Raw genomic sequence first — 16,797 nt, forward strand, 5'->3', positions numbered from 1 at the left:
GCCTGTTTTATGTTTATGCCTGTATAGGATGGTGCACTCACGCACCCACAGCATGTGAGTACCCCTATGAGGGGAGAGTTTTGTTTACAATAAAGATCCTTCATTATGTTACAATGTTGCGCTATGGAGTTTCTTTTCTCTTGCATATGATATCATGACTGAGAACATTGGAGGCCTGCACAGTTGATTCCATTTGAGCACAGGAGTGGCTCCAAAGCGTGTTTGACAGAGTTTAATTACTGTGTCACACACTGTAAGGTGAGCGCATACGCTTTTGGGGGTCACTGGAACACACTAAGGCATGCTTTATGGTGTTGCACTTTTTGGAAGAACAGGATGGATGAGCTTCACTGATTATGGACACATTTTTTGAGCACTTTATATTTATATATAATTTTGGATATACACTTTTTGAACTATAAAGAAAGGCCCGAAATGCAGCATGGAATGCATAAAATGGAGGGCATGCATGACAGTGGGAACAGTGGGGGGAAGGAATGGTTAAAATGGAGCCGAGGGGGAGGGACAGGAAGGGTGGGGTAGTATTTAAGAAGGTTAACCTGGGAGGGGTTAACAGAATTCTGGAGGAAAGTTGGTGGACAGCAGCATGGCAGAGGTAGAGCGCATAATGGCACAACTGCGGGCGGAGGCTGAGGTGAGGGGCACGGCATGGCTGCAGGCAGCGATCGGGGCAGCCATGGAGAGAGCAGGACCGCAGCCTAACGTAGGAGAGGGGAGCGGCGTCAGAGCTAGGAGGTCCCGTCCGCCCGAGCGTTTCTCTCCTGAGCGGGCGGGGAGCAGAAGGGCGGGTAGGAGCGGTGACGGGGAGCAGGGATGCCCTCCTGCGAAGAGGAAGCCAGGCAGAGGGAGCGGAGGAGCTGTCACATCCCCGGCGTCACATTGCGGGGAGAGAGCGCATGGCGGGACTGGTAGAAGGAGACGAGCGGGGAGCGCGAGCCCCGCCCCCCGGATGACGGCGGAGGGCTCTAATGGCACTATGAGAGATGCTGCTGTCCCTGGGCTGTCTAATCCGGCAGGGGACAGCATGAATAAGAAAAAAGACAGAGGCAGAGGAGGGCAAAGAGAAGGAAGAGCGGAGGCCTACAGGGCTGCGGTATCCTGCACCGGCCCTGCAAAGGCTGTCCACAAGGCACCGAGAGGATATGAAGCTAAAAAGAGAGAAAGGATGGAGATGACGGCAGCAGCCACGGTTACCAGGACTCGCGGGCTTTCGGAAGTGGAAGGAGAAGAGAGAGATCCGGGAGAACAGGAAGAAGTGTCGGAATCGGAAGAGGAGGCGCCCCCCCCTTCCAGGAGCACTGACGAGGAGGAGAGCAGACAGTCGGCTGATGGGGCAACACCTGTGCAGCCCGGTAAGTCACCGCATCTGGGGTTAGAAGGGAGAAGCAGGGTAGGACAGGACACAACTAGGCCTGAGGGCAACACAAGGGGGGTGGTCCCAACGGCAGGGGGCGCAGGCTTATTGGGATTTTTGGAGGGCATTAAAGATTTAGTGCAAAGGTTTGAGGCTGGAGAGCGTATGGCAGGAGGCCCGGCAGCGGCGTGGGTCCCGCCAGTGGGAGGCAGCGGTAATGCGGCAGGAGTGGGGACGCCCGCAGCAACAGTTGCGGTTACCGCCCTAGAGTCCACGGGGAGTGAAGTTGCGCAGGGGAAGGATAAAGCTGCGGAGACAGCAGAGAGGCAGGATATAACCAGGCTGGCGGATGCAGCGCGCTGCGAGGTGTATGTGTGTTACGAAGGGCCTTTGGGAGCGCACTTAAAACAGGAGGTACGGGAAAAATTATGGAAAGGTGAGTATGTGGAAATATTTTCACTATTACCTTTGGAAAAATTTAACTTGGATAGGGTCAAGCCAGACAGTTCTAAGAAGGACGATGAGGAGAAGAGGAGGTATCGGCTGATACCGAGGACATTTGCCAACTGGTTGCAAGCGTTTGCAATCATGGCGAGCGTAATTGGGGAGAAGCATCCGGAGCACTGTTCAGCATTATTCTGCTATCAGGATGCCATAGGGGAGGCCTACAGAGTGTATGGCGGCACGGGCTGGCTGAGATACGACGAGCAGTTCAGGCAGCGGAGAGCGATACGGCCAGAGCTGCGTTGGGACCACAAGGACATTAGCTTGTGGATGCGTTTGATGACGACGACGCGGGCTCCGAACCAGTTTTTTCAGGGGGGAGCCGGTGGCCCATCAGCCCTGGGACACTCGGCTGGAAACAAAAAGGGGGTTTGTTGGCAATACAATTCCGGAGCCTGTAAATTTGGTGCGACATGTAAGTATAAGCACGAGTGCTCAGGCTGTGGGGGAACGCATCCAGCATCTAGATGCTATAAGCAAGGAAAAGGCAGAACTGGGGACGTTGGGAACAAAAGGGAGGACTCCGGTGAAAGTGGAAAGGATGCGACCGTTTCTCGGTAAGTATCCGGACAGACAAGCTGCGAGGTTGTTGGACGAGGGTTTCACGGGGGGTTTTAGGATACCATGCAGGATGACGGTAGTTCCCCAAGTGCCAAATAATTTACGGTCCGCATTGCAACATCCGGAAGTGGTTTCTGAGAAGCTGGCAAAGGAGGTTGCAATGGGGAGAATGGGAGGTCCTTTTCGGAGGGCACCAATAGTTGACTTGGTGGTATCACCGCTAGGTGTGGTGCCCAAGAAGGAAAACAACAAATTCAGGCTCATTCACCACCTGTCTTTCCCGAAAGGGGGATCGGTGAATGATGCCATTGATCAGGAGGCATGCTCGGTGACTTATACGTCATTCGATGCCGCTGTGGGTTGGGTGCGCCGTTATGGCAAAGGAGCGTTGATGGCCAAGGCCGATGTCGAATCGGCTTTTCGGTTATTGCCGGTACATCCGGATAGTTTTAGATTGCTGGGGTGCCATTGGAAAGGGGATTTTTATGTGGACAAATGCTTGCCAATGGGTTGTTCAATATCGTGTGCGATATTTGAACAATTCAGCTCTTTCTTGGAATGGGTGGTGCGGGACGTATCGGGTGTGAATTCAATAATTCACTACCTGGATGATTTTTTACGCATAGGGCCGGCATCATCTAGAATCTGTACGGTTTTATTGGCGACACTGCAACATATCGCTGACAGATTCGGCATTCCATTGGCCAATGAAAAGACGGAGGGACCTTGCACGGTCATCACGTTCCTAGGCATTGTACTGGATTCTGAGGCAATGGAATGTAGGTTGCCGGAAGACAAATTGGAAGACTTAAAGAAAGAGATTGCTGGGTTAATTGGTTTAAAGAAAGTGCAGCTGAGAGCACTGCAATCGGTTCTTGGTAAGCTAAATTTTGCCTGCCGCATACTGCCAATGGGGAGAGTGTTCAGCCGCCGGCTGGCGGCTAGCACAAGTGGGGTAAAATCGCCAAGACATTTTGTGCGATTGGTAAAATCGCACAGAGAAGATTTAAGGGTATGGCATACTTTCTTGGAATCCTTCAACGGAAGGGCGATGTGGATGGCAGGACCGGTAAGTAATTTTGATATGGAATTATTCACTGATGCGGCAGGGTCCACGGGTTTTGGGGCGTTTTTTCAGGGCCGGTGGAGTGCAGGTCCTTGGCCTCAGTCATGGATAGAGGAGGGTTTTATCAAAAATTTGGTGTTATTGGAATTGTTTCCAGTAGTACTGGCAGTGGAGCTATGGGGCCCATCTTTCAGGGATCTGAAGGTGCTTTTCCACGGGGACAATTTGGGGGTGGTGCAAGTTATAAATAGGGTGACAGCATCGTCTTCGCCAGTAATCAAATTGTTACAGCATTTAGTGTTAAGATGTTTGCAATTGAACGTGTACATTCATGCCGTACACTTGCCGGGGGTGGAGAATGTGGTAGCTGATGCGTTATCTCGCTTCCAGTGGGACAGGTTCCGAGAGTTGGCGCCGGAAGCGGAGCAACAAGGGGTACCTTGTCCCGAGTGGCTGTGGGAGATACCGTTGGCGTCATCGCGGGATGGATCAAGCAGTCGGTAAGTGGGGCCACTTGGGCGGCGTACTCAAAAGTGTGGAAAGAGTGGATGGGATTTATTCAGGCCATCGGTGAGGAGCCGTCAGGTACAAATTTGCGTTTGTTATTGCTATATTACGTGGCAAGGAAAATGGAGGAAGGGGCATCAGTGGCGGTGTTAAATACTCAGTTAGCGGGGTTAGCGTTCCTATTTAAGTTACAGGGTCAGCTGGATGTCACGAAGGATTTTTGGGTGCGTCAAGCGCTTAAGGGGTATAGGAAAAAGAGAATCATGAAGGATGCAAGAAGACCAGTGACGTTTGAGATTCTGGGGAGAATTGTGACAAAGTTGGGGGAGGTATGCTCTTCAGAGTATGAAGTAGCATTGTTTAAGGCGGCATTTGTAATGGCTTTTTTTGGGGCGTTCAGGATAAGCGAGCTGGTTAGTCCGGCAAAAAAAGTTCAAGGTGGTTTGGGATGGCAGGAAGTTCAGGTGGAGCGTGGAGGTTTGACGTTAGTGGTAAAAAGGTCAAAAACTGATCAAACAGGAAAAGGCAGGGTAGTGAGGGTTTACCCGATTCAGGGATCTTGCCTGTGCCCAGTAAGCACGGTAGTGCAGTACTTACAAGTCCGTCCATATGTACAAGGTCCTTTATTAATTCACCTGGACGGTAGTTTTTTGTCTAAGTTTCAGTTCATAACAGTTTTTAGAAGATGCCTGAGGGGGGTGGGATTACAGGACAAAGAATTTTCATCCCACTCGTTTAGGATTGGAGCGGCTACTGAAGCAGCCAAAATTGGGTTGGATGTGGAAGCGGTGAAACGCATTGGAAGGTGGGAATCGCAGAGGTTCCGGTCTTACGTTAGGCCTCATTTGGTGGTAGAATTGGAAGGAAGCTAGGGGTATAGGACTGTAATTAAGTTTAGTAATGGAAGTTTTTTTTGTAGGATAGTGTTTTAGTATAGTTTTCTTGTCTTCTTCTAATTACAGGTACGGCGCCAGGAATGGTCTGGATTATGGGCCATTCTTATGTGTGTTGGGGGGCAAGAAGAGGGGATGCTCGTAGGGATGGTAGGCAGTTAGGTTTTGATAAAAGGGAGGTTTATATTAAGTGGTTGGGGGTACCTGGGATGCTGTGGAGTAGATTGCTTCCTGAGGTTAAGAAACATGCCCTGCGGGAAGGACCACCGGATGTGTTAATTTTACACGTTGGAGGTAATGATTTAAGCATCAGATCCATGGTGGACATCACGCGCGATATAAAAGGAGACGTGTGGCGATTGATGGAATTATTCCCCAAGACTATATTCATATGGTCGGATATGGTGGCTAGGACATCTTGGAGAATGGCCAGGTCAGTGGAAGGTGTAAATCGGGCCAGAAAAAAGATAAATAGGGAGGTGAGCAAATTTATGGTACGCAATGGTTGTTTAGCAATCAGACATCCCGAACTGGAATTCGAAACGTGGAGGTATCTGAGAGCTGATGGGGTACATCTTAATGATGTGGGGATAGATTTGTGGACGTTAGGTTTGCAGGATGGAATACAGCGAGCCATAAGGGTGTGGAGGGGCATCCAAGAGTAAGGTATTACTCGTTGTATGCGGTGGCGGGCGTTGGTCTGTAAAAAGGAAGGAAGATGGAAAAAGTAAGTGGGTGGATCTAACGGTGTTATAGATCCGGAGGTCTTTTGGTTCCCGGTTAACGGAGGTTAACCGGGAAGTGATAATGGGGCACTGCGGGAATTGTTAGTCTCTGAGCCAGCTTGTCGGCTTGAGGCATAGTTGAGATAGTTTGATAAGTACCGCAGTGCTAAGTGGGTGATGAACATCAGAATGATTTTAAGTGATAGCGCAGACCAACGCTCTTTAGTTTAAAAAGTTTTCAGGGAATAACAGATGTTTATTGTCGATTGTTTTTTGATGAAAGAGTTTTTTATAAGAAAGTTATAAAATATATATTGTTTTAATAAAGTAGGCTGCTACGGCCTTTTTTACTCCAAGTTTGGTGTGGTTTGATTTATTGGGAGTAGAAAGGTAAGAAGGGTATTAATATAAGTGTACAACATATGTTATCCAACAGTCAGGACTTTTATGAGGAATGGTTGCTATTTCATTCCCGACTTGGCACTTAGATTGTGTGTTTTTTATTTCTAATATTGCACTTTGCACTTTGAATATTACATGCATTACGCACTAATAGCTATTTCTGATTAATTATTGGTCAGCATAAGCACATTTATTTTTGGTTATTTTGGCACGTAGCACTTACTGCAATCACCTATATGGTATTTTTTCAATCTAGCGCAGACACATTTGTATTTCTTTAACATCATTCACACGATTATGAAATGTGATTAGTGTTTGCAGCTGGCTTTCACTCAAGATTTATTCATTATTTTATAAGGCATTAACCCTTATGTGGCTCGCAAGGCTTGTCTATATTATCTTGCAAATAAACAGGTACAACTTATGTAGGAGAATTTGTTTAATCTCTGTGAGGCCAGTCACTTCACTGGGTATAGGTAAGGGTTTACAACCACTTTAATGCAACCCTGTCCCTTTACCAAATTACAAATTTACCAAAAAGATTGGGTATAATGTTTGCTTGCACTAAAATTTTATTGAATTTTTATTTTCATGAATTTAATAAACAGCTGAACAAAAAGTGTGCAATTGAAAAACTTGTAAATTGCCACCATTTTATTCCTCGAGGTCTCTGCTTTCAGAAAAATATATTGCTCCTGTAGCTGGTGGTTAAGCAGAAGCCAGGAGTGTACACAAGCGTTAGGCAGGCCATAGATGGTGCAGAAAAGAAAATCGCTTGCTTCCCCAATGAACACAGTCAATGTTGATGGGGGAATCCTTCCCGTGGAATTGTGTTCTTCCGGCAGTGGGGAGGCACGGGAAGCTTTATAGTGATTATTGCTAGCGACTATAGCCACTGGCAATAATTGCATGCCAAAAATCCAACATGCTCGACGGATTGACTTGGGTACACTCAGCCTGCCAATAGTTTGAATTTTGGACAGTCCCTGCTGAGCAGGCCAAGTTTTAAACCATGGCGGGCTTTAGCCCCTTGGCGCCGGCTCCCGCAGGCCCTTTAAGGGTTTGGCATTCCGGGAAGTGGGGTAGGGCTTGTGACTGCCATGATTGGCTGTCATGGCGGGCACGTGACCGGAAAACTTTTGATCGCAAGAAGATTGGGGGCTTTTCGTGAGCCGCCGGTCACTGTGCCGGGAACACAAAGGGCGCACGCTCTCGGCACAGCTTTAATGCACGCAAATGTGCAGCCCTTCTGTGCCAAGGCCTGGCCACCAAGAGGCCGCATATTGCCATGCAGTTGGTACCTAGGGGTTAAACATAAATAGTGCTGTACAGAAACCACAATGCTGTGGGGGTGCTGAGTTTAGGAATAGTTGGTTCTATCAGAGTAGAGTAGGGGCAAAGTCTACCGCTTTTTTATTTTTTTTTTTAATTCTTTCTTTTTGTTGTGTTGTAGATCACAGTTAGTGAAAACTGTTGTAATTTCATCACCAGCCATTAGTTGTAAAAGTACGACGGGGTTGAGATGTTTGCCCCATTGCCAACTTTATACTGTAAGAATTTGAGATGCAGACAATCGGGCACAACAAATATTGTCTGTAAAAAGAAAACTCTTCAAGTACAGTGCCTTGAAAAAGTATTCATACCCCTTTTGTCATGTTACAACCAAAAATTGTAAATGTGTTTTATTGGGATTTTATGTGATAGACCAACACAAAGTGGCCCATAATTGTGAAGTGGAAGGAAAATCATAAATGGTTTTCAACATTTTTTTACAAATAAATATGTGAAAAGTGTGGGGTGCATTTGTATTCAGCCCCCTTTACTCTGATACCCCTAACTAAAATCTAGTGGAACCAATTGCCTTCAGAAGTCACCTAATTAGTAAATGGAGTCCACCTGTGTGTAATTTAATCTCAGTATAAATACCGCTACTCTGTGAAGCCCTCAGAGGTTTGTTTGAGAACTTTAGTGAACAAACCACATCATGAAGGCCAAGGAACACACCAGACAGATCAGGGAGAAGTTTAAAGCAGGGTTAGGGTATAAAAAAATACCAAGCTTTGAAAGTCTCACGGAGCTCTGTTCAATCCATCAACCGAAAATGGAAAGAGTGTGGCGCAACTGCAAACCTACCAAGACATGGCCGTCCAACTAAACTGACAGGCCGGGCAAGGAGAGCATTGATCAGAGAAGCAACCAAGAGGCCCATGGTATTTTGGAGGAGTATAACTCTGCAGAGATCCACAGCTCAGGTGGGAGAATCTGTCCACAGGACAACTATTAGTTGTGCTCTCCACAAATCTGGCCTCTATGGAAGAGTGGCAAGAAGAAAGCCATTGTTGAAAGAAAGCCATAATAAGTCCCATTTGCAGTTTGCAAGAAGCCATGTGGGGGACACAGCAAACATGTGGAAGAAGGTGCTCTGGTCAGATGAGACCAAAATTTTACTTTTTGGCCTAAAAGCAAAACGCTATGTGTAGCGGAAAACTAACACTGCACATCACCCTGAACACACCATCCCCATTGTGAAACATGGTGGTGGCAGCATCATGTTGTGGGGATGTTTTTCTTCAGCAGGGACAGGGAAGCTGGTCAGAGTTGATGGGAAGATGGATGGAGCCAAATACAGGACAATCTTAGAAGAAAACCTGTTAGTCTGCAAAAAACTTGAGACTGGGGCGGAGGTTCACCTTTCAGCAGGACAACAACCCTAAACATACAGCCAGAGCTACAATGGAATGGTTTAGATCATGGGTGCTCAACCTGTGGCCCTCTAGCTGCTGCCTAACTACAAGTCCCATCATGCCTCTGCCTGTGGGAGTCATGCTTGTAACTAACAGTCTTGCAAAGCCTCATGGGACTTTTAGTTCCGCACCAGCTGGAGGGCCACAGGTTGAGCACTCATGGTTTAGATCAAAGCATATTCATGCGTTAGAATGACCCTGTCAAAGTCCAGACCTAAATCTAATTGAGAATCTGTGGCAAGACCTGAAAATTGCTGTTCACAGACGCTCTCCATCCAATCTGACAGAACTTGAGCTATTTTGCAAAGAAGAATGGGCAAAAATGTCCCTCTCTAGATGTGCAAAGCTGGTAGAGACATCCCCAAAAAAGACTTGCAGCTGTAATTGCAGAGAAAGGTGGTTCTACAAAGTATTGACTCAGGGGGGCGCCATACAAATGCACACCACACTTTTCACATATTTATTTGTAAAAGACTTTGAAAACCATTTATCATTTCCTTCCACTTCACAATTATGTGCCACTTTGTGTTGGTCTATCCCATAAAATTCCAATAAAATAGTTAACCACTCTCCTTTCCCCCATGGATCACACTCACATGTATGGATTATGTTCATTCACCGTGCACATTCGGTTTCCCACATGGATGTTCGCATCCTACACTCATTGCACCCACCAACTCTGGATGTGCCTGTGGCGGTTGTCATCATTCCCGCAGACCACCCTGGCGCCCGGCGGCGTTGCTCTGCGGCTTTTTTGTGATTCTGGATGCTGTTTACTGGATTGCTGATGCAGACAATCATTCCATGATGGATGCTCCTGACGAGCGGTTGCTACACTGCGAGTCGCGTAGGGCCTTGAATTATTACCATTTCTCCCTAATCATGGAATATATAGATTTCAATTACTCTATCTACACCCATAATTAACTATTATGGCAATAAGATTCTTTTATTATTACCTTTTTGTTTTATTTACTATGGCCATTCTGGGTTTATCCCTAGCATCAAATGTACACACCTCCTATGTATTGTTACCCTTGCTTTATATGAACATCGGATATGACTTATTGTGAAATTTATGTACAATTAATCCATGGTTTACTATATAGAGGCCTGATGCCCACTGCATTTTTAGAGGTTGGATGCCCAAAATGTTTTTTACACACCATGGATTATACCAATAAATGTATTTTTAGTCACTTGACTTACTCCTGTACTGCTGTGTGCTTCATTCAAAGTCCCACCTCTTCTTCTCCTTTGTTTTAATAAAATCGTTATGTTTTTGGTTGTAAGGCATGTATCCTTAAGTTTTTTTTTTTTTTTTATTATTATTATTTTTTTTTTCCTGCTTCCTGTGATGCCCCGTACACACGGTCGGACTTTGTTCGGACATTCCGACAACAAAATCCTAGGATTTTTTCCGACGGATGTTGGCTCAAACTTGTCTTGCATACACACGGTCACACAAAGTTGTCGGAAAATCCGATCGTTCTAAACGCGGTGACGTAAAACACGTACGTTGGGACTATAAACGGGGCAGTGGCCAATAGCTTTCATCTCTGTATTTATTCTGAGCATGCGTGGCACTTTGTCCGTCGGATTTGTGTACACACGATCGGAATTTCCGACAACGGATTTTGTTGTCGGAAAATTTTATATCCTGCTCTCAAACTTTGTGTGTCGGAAAATCCAATGGAATATGTGTGATGGAGCCCACACACGGTCGGAATTTCCAACAACAAGGTCCTATCACACATTTTCCGTTGGAAAATCCGACCGTGTGTACGGGGCATTAAAGAGTGGATGTGTTCGTTCTCCATAGTCCCACTGTGTGTAGTAATGTAGCCAACCTCTGTCGGGTTAGCCCCCCCATATCAAAATTTTTGAAAAAATCTTATGCAGTTTGTTAGATCTTTGTTAGATCAGGTTAGATCAATCGTTGTTTGCGTTAGATCTCACACAGAAGAAGCAATATTAACAGTTATTTGCTGGGGGGGCCAACCCGTCATCAGCCCCCCCTTATCAAAAAATTGACCAAACAGTTTTCTATTTTGGAAGCAATTTGTTAGATCCGGTAAGTTCAAGTGGTTTTAACGTTAGATCTCACATAATTAGAGACTTATTAAGTGATTAATGAGGGGGGCTGGCCCCCCCTTATCAAATTTTCTGGCCAAAATTCATTCAGGCTAATAGATATTCGTTAGATCCGGTAAGATCAAGTGGTTTTAACGTTAGATCTCACATCATTTCAGAGATATTCCACATCAAAATAGAGATGTTAGGTGGTACATATGGACGGTCTGGCCCCCCCTTATCAAATTGTCTGGCCAAAAATCATTCAGGCTAATAGATATTCGTTAGATCTGGTAAGATCAAGTGGTTTTAACGTTAGATCTCACATCATTTCAGAGATATTCCACATCAAAATAGAGATATTAGGTGGTACATATGGACGGGTTAGCCCCCCCCTTATCAAATTTTCTGGTCAAAAATCATTCAGGCTAATAGGTATTCGTTAGATCCGGTAAGATCAAGTGGTTTTAACGTTAGATCTAACATAATTAGAGACTTATTAAGTGATTAATGAGGGGGGCTGGCCCCCTCTTATCAAATTTTCTGGCCAAAAAATCACCCCAGCTAATTGATATTCATTAGATCCGGTAAGATCAAGTGATTTTAATGTTTGATTATCCATAATTACAGGGATATTATGGATATTTGGTAGCGATGCACGCATATCCATACTAGTGTCTATATTGGAGGCGGTGATGAGCATTTTCATGTGTACCAGTGAGGATTGCCATTGAGCATACCGAGGTATGCTGAAATTATGTGGGACATTAATCAACAGGTGTGTCCAAGCCCAGTGAAGCCTGAAGCACAGTGCCAGAAGCCAGAGGGAAACTTCGGAGGGCTCTGGTGAAGGAGCCAACCGGGTGCCCATCTACGGTAGTTGGCTCAAAACCAATGACACGAAGAGACAACAGCGAAAGTCCAAACCCTTGCAGAGGGCCCCCCGTTGTTGCCTCCAAGCAACCCAGTGTCATGTTTCTTTTGACAAATGCTGCCTGGTGTCGGAGAGTCAATGCACACCAGACTCCCAGAACTTAGCGCAGACTTAAGCCCAATCAGTACCTCGCATGCTCCCTGACAAGCTGGTGGGACCTTCTCCTATTGTTCCCATCCAAGTAAAGGGAGTCTAAACCAAAGCCCTTCTGGATATTAGAGCTTAAGTGACCCTTCTCTACGGAGACTTCTATGACAGGCACCTCAAGCACCTGCCTTTGCAGAAGTTGGAAGAGTTGCAGATATGGGGCATTGTGGCTCAGAACTTCCCCTATGATGGCTATCTACCGGTCAAGCTGACCTTCGATCCCTCCATGGCTGGGAAAGCCGAGACTTTTGAAACTCAGGCAGTGGTCTGTCGTCGCCCACCAGGGGCCAGTAAGAGTTCTCTCATCATAGGGACCAATACTGATCTTGTCAGAACGCTGTTGACACCTCTTGTTCTGGAGCCGGGCACTTCAACTACAAGTTTGCACCCCATGCTGAGACAAGCCTACCAGCACCTGGTACAAAAACAGAAGGGAAAGATCTGGCGCTTGGACAAGTGTGAGAAGGTGTTACAGCCTGGTAAAGTGGCCTATTTACGAGCATCTGTCAAGCTAAATTGGAAGCAAGCAGGCCCTTTCATTGTCCTTCAATCAGACGGACAGAGAGAAGACATGGGAGTGGAGATAATTCCCAAGGTGGTTTCAAAAAAAGGGTTGCAAAGAAGTCACGGGAAGATCTTGGTTAGTGTCCGCAACATAACAGCCTCGCCAGTGAAGATGCCGGCTCAGATGTTGCTGGGACAAGTGAATCTGGCCACCCCAGTCCCGACCATCTGATTTGGTGGGGGGAGCAAAGGATGGGGTCTCTGTGGAGGAGCTCTATCCGAAAAATACTCCCCTTTTGCCTGAATGGAAGGAAAGGGCCAAGACTCAGCTCCTGAGATGGCAGGCTGCATTCTCCAAGAGGGAATTTGATGTGGGGTGTACAAAAAGTGCCCAATACCAGATCCATCTCTTCGTGTGCATAAGCCGTTCAGGGAAAGCGTTTGATGGATTACTTTAGGGGACTTGGAGGATCTGCATGAACAACTGGCAGAGTTGAAGAGGGCAGGTATCATCCGAGAGTCCCAGAGTCTATACTTTCCCCAATAGTGGTGGTACGGAAGAAGAATAGGTCACTGAGGCTGGGTATTGACTACCGGACGCTGAACTGAAGGACCATTCCCGACCAATATACCACCCCAAGGATATAAGATGACTTGCAGAGCTTGTCAGGAGCGAAGTGGTTCAGCATGCTGGATTTGAAGAGTGGGTATTACCAAATCCCCATGCACCCTGAGGATCGGGAGAAGACCATTTTCATTACCCCGCAGGGGATGTTTGGATTTGACTGTATGCATCAAGGCCTGTCTGGTGCCCCAGCCACCTTCCAAAGGCTAATGGAGAAGACCGTGGGTGACATGAAACTGATCGGGGTGTTGGTATACTTAGACGACATCATCCTTTTCAGCAAGACCCTGGAAGAGCATGTAGAGTTTCTGCAGAAGGTCCTTAAGAGACTCCATGGTGAGGGGGTTGAAGCTGTCTCTGGAAAAGTGCCAGTTTTATCATCCCTCGGTCAACTACCTTGGTCACATTGTGTCTGCTGATGAAGTAGCCACTGACCTCCTGGCCGAGGCCTACCAACGTGACTGAGCTTAGGCCATTTCTGGGATTCTGCTCTTATTACAGAAGATTTGTCAAGGGATTCGCTAAGACGCTGACCCTGATCTGGCGAAGCCTGTCAGACCAGCTGGAGGGCCCAGAAAACCCAGAGAGTTAGTTCAGGAACAATTGACTCTGAAGTGTGAAGAGATTTTATCTAGCTGAAGTGAAGCCTAACAACCGCTCCAGTCGTGGCCTATAAAGATCCAACCAAGCCATACGAGCTACACTTTGACGCCAGTCGAGATGGGTTAGGTGAGGTGCTATATCAAGAGCATGACTGCCATCTACGGCCTGTTGCCTACGTTAGTCGGAACTTGGCCCCCGCCGAAAAGAACTATCCCATGCACAAACTTGAGTTCCTGGCCTTGAAGTAGGTGGATAAGCTGAGGAATTAACTGTATGGAGCGGAGTTCGTGATCAAGACCGACAACAATGCTCTCACCTACATCCTCACTTCCACCAAGTTGGACGCCACGGGTCACAGATGGTTGGCTGCTCTATCAGGGTTTATTTTCAGCCTGAAGTATCGACTGGGGTCAGGAAACAAGACGCTGATTCCCCCTTTGTTCCAGAGACCCTCCAGAAGAATAGGCCCAACTGACACCTGAAAGGTACGAGCCTTATGTCAAGGAGCAGAACATCAACCTGGAGTAGGATCCAGGACCGAAGAGGTTGTAGTGTCAGTCGTTGGTGTCCCCAGATGTTATTGCAATGTCGCCCAAGTCAGGGATGAAGGTCTGCCCAAGCTGTCAAAGACCTGTGGAGGGACCAGTTGGAGGACCCTCCCTGTAGCTTGGCATTGAAGGCCTTGGAGGGCCAATGCCCTGACTTGCTCCTCACTGACTCCCCGAAGGAAACCCATCTGCTGCACCGAGAGTGGAATCGGTTTCAGGTGCACAGAGGGTTGGTCTACCGAAGGGGCCCCTCTGACGATTCTGAAGAAAAATGGCAGCTATTCCTACCTTAAAAACATACGGAGACGGTATTAACTGCCCTACTGTCAGGAACCATGAATCAGACTGAGACAGAAGTATAGTTAAATCACACTTGTTTAATAATAATATTAATAATAATAAGGTAAACAGAGTAAGCGTAGTCAAAACAAGCCAGAGTTCAGTAACCAGATCGGGTAGTCAGCCAAGCAAATGTCAGAGAGCCAGAGATAAATGTAGCAGTACAGCGAGCAGGATCAGGAGCCAGAAGGAACGTCAGCCTAGCAAGTCTTCAACAGGAACGCAGGAGAAAGACTTTGTGATGTTGACAAAGGTTAAGGCAGAGATCAAGCTGGACGACTTGCTGGGTAACTGTGGAGAGAAATGGAACTGGCAATTAGCTGACAGCTGAGCGGCCAGCTCAGAGAAGGAAGGGCTGAGCATTTCACTCGGTATGCCCAGGCATTTTCCACGAGGGACCAACAAGCATCCATGGTGGCCAAGATCTTCGCTGAGAAATTCTTTGTGCACTATGGTCTGTCCCAACGCATCCACTCTGATCAAGGGAGAGATTTCAAGAGTAGTCTCATCAAGAGACTTTCAGACCTGTTGGGCATCAGGAAGTCTAAAACCACCCCTTATCATCCTCAAGGGGATCCTCAACCAGAGAGATTCATCTGAACCCTCCTGGATATACTTGGAACTCTAAGTTCAGAACAAAAGCAGCACTGGAGCAAGCATATAGTGGCTATTGTGCATGCTTATAACAGCACCGCCAATGATGCCACAGGTTACTCTCCCTATAGTTTGATGTTCGGACCATAGGCCTGGCTGCCAGTAGACTTGGCCTTCGGCACATCCCTCGACCATACCTTAGCAACTTTCCACAGAGGGTATGTGGATCGCCTTCAGAGACGTCTGAAAACCACCTTTGATAAGGCTCAAGCTGCCTCATATGCCTGAGGACAGAGAAACAAAATAAACTTTGACCTTAGGGTACGAGTGCAGGACCTACAGCCGGATGACAAGGTACTGCTGAGAAACCTGGGTGTCCCTGGAAAGCACAAGTTGGCTAACCTATGTCGTTTGCAAGCATCTGCCCAGACACCCAGTATATCAAATCCGGCCAGAGGGATGCACAGGCCTGCTGAAGACTTAGCCACACAATCATCTGTTGCCTCTGTCAGAAGCAGTTCATGTGCCACCACAGCCAGATTTACTGTCCACACCCACGGCCTCTGAAAGATCCCAGCCAGTGACTAGATCTCACTCTGTACCCCTTGCTGAAGATGAAAACAGCGAGGATGAAGAGAAAGATTGTCTGTGGCCATCTCAAATGCCAGGACCTGCCACCCACCCCCTTTCTTCTCCTCCCAAGGTGACTGAGGTGGCTCTCAGGCCAGAGGCTCCTGAGGTTGTACCTCAAAGTCCACCTTTTGAAGAGTTGGAAGACCCTCAATCTTCCCTGCTGACAAGAGACCCCTAAGACTTTCCATCCTTCATTGAGGAAGCTGAAGCTGATATGCAGGAAGAAGAAGAGACCAGTGTGCCTGTAACCCCAGAACCTAAAGAACAGCGAGAGCGAAGGGTTATTCACCCGCCCAAAAGACTAATATATGATACTTTGGGTGAAAGCTCTGAGGAGGTCGTTCTCATTGCAAAAAGGACTCTTGAAGAAACTGACCCTTCCACCGCAGATTTGGTGGTGGACAATCCCAACTCACTGTCAGGGCTGGGCTCAGTCCTTCCTTCTCTGAGCTGGCCACTTAGCTGTCGGCTAATTGCCAGCTCCCATCTCTCCACAGTTACTCAGCTGTTGATGATATCCTGCTCGTCAGTCCTGCCTACTTAAGCCGTCCAGTCCAGAGGATTTCTGCCTTCGCCTTGGTCAACATCACAGAAACAATCTCCTGCGATCCTGTTCAAGACTTGCTTTGCTGACATCCCTTCTGGCTCCAGATCCCGCTTGCTGTTCCACTACATTGATCCCTGACTTCTGGCTTGGCTGACTATCCGTTCCGGTTATTGAACTTTGGCTATGCTTTTTACTTTTATTATTAAACAAGTGTGATTTAACTGTACTTCTGTCTCGACCTGATTTCTTGGTTTCTGACACTCAGCCCCTGGCACAACTAGCTGGGCCATTCCAGTTAACCTCCCCTCCTATGCTAATTGGTGGGATGTTCCTCTGCCAGGGTTTTATGCAGAGGTAAATTGTATGGTTTCCTGTGCACACTAACCTGTTTTTTTTCCGTGTGTATATCAAAAGCATGTAATAGGTCATAGACTCTTTACCTCCTTTGGCGGACCAAAGCTTCTTTGGTGGGG

The 16,797-nt window shown here is 47.0% G+C and overlaps 1 protein-coding gene across 1 annotated transcript in view; it reads right to left on the reverse strand.

Moving 5' to 3' along the window:
* Window positions 1-14,568: 14,568 nt before the first annotated feature.
* Window positions 14,569-16,797, reverse strand: part of LOC141113561 (uncharacterized) — a 22,210-nt gene continuing 19,981 nt past the window's right edge. The window contains exon 6 of the mRNA XM_073606742.1: window positions 14,569-16,797. This exon is cut by the window's right edge and continues 5,813 nt beyond it. The gene's annotated coding sequence lies outside the window, so the exon portion shown is untranslated.

The sequence above is a fragment of the Aquarana catesbeiana genome, linkage group LG12, assembly GCF_042186555.1.
Source record: "Aquarana catesbeiana isolate 2022-GZ linkage group LG12, ASM4218655v1, whole genome shotgun sequence".
In the NCBI taxonomy this organism is placed as follows: Eukaryota; Metazoa; Chordata; class Amphibia; order Anura; family Ranidae; genus Aquarana; species Aquarana catesbeiana.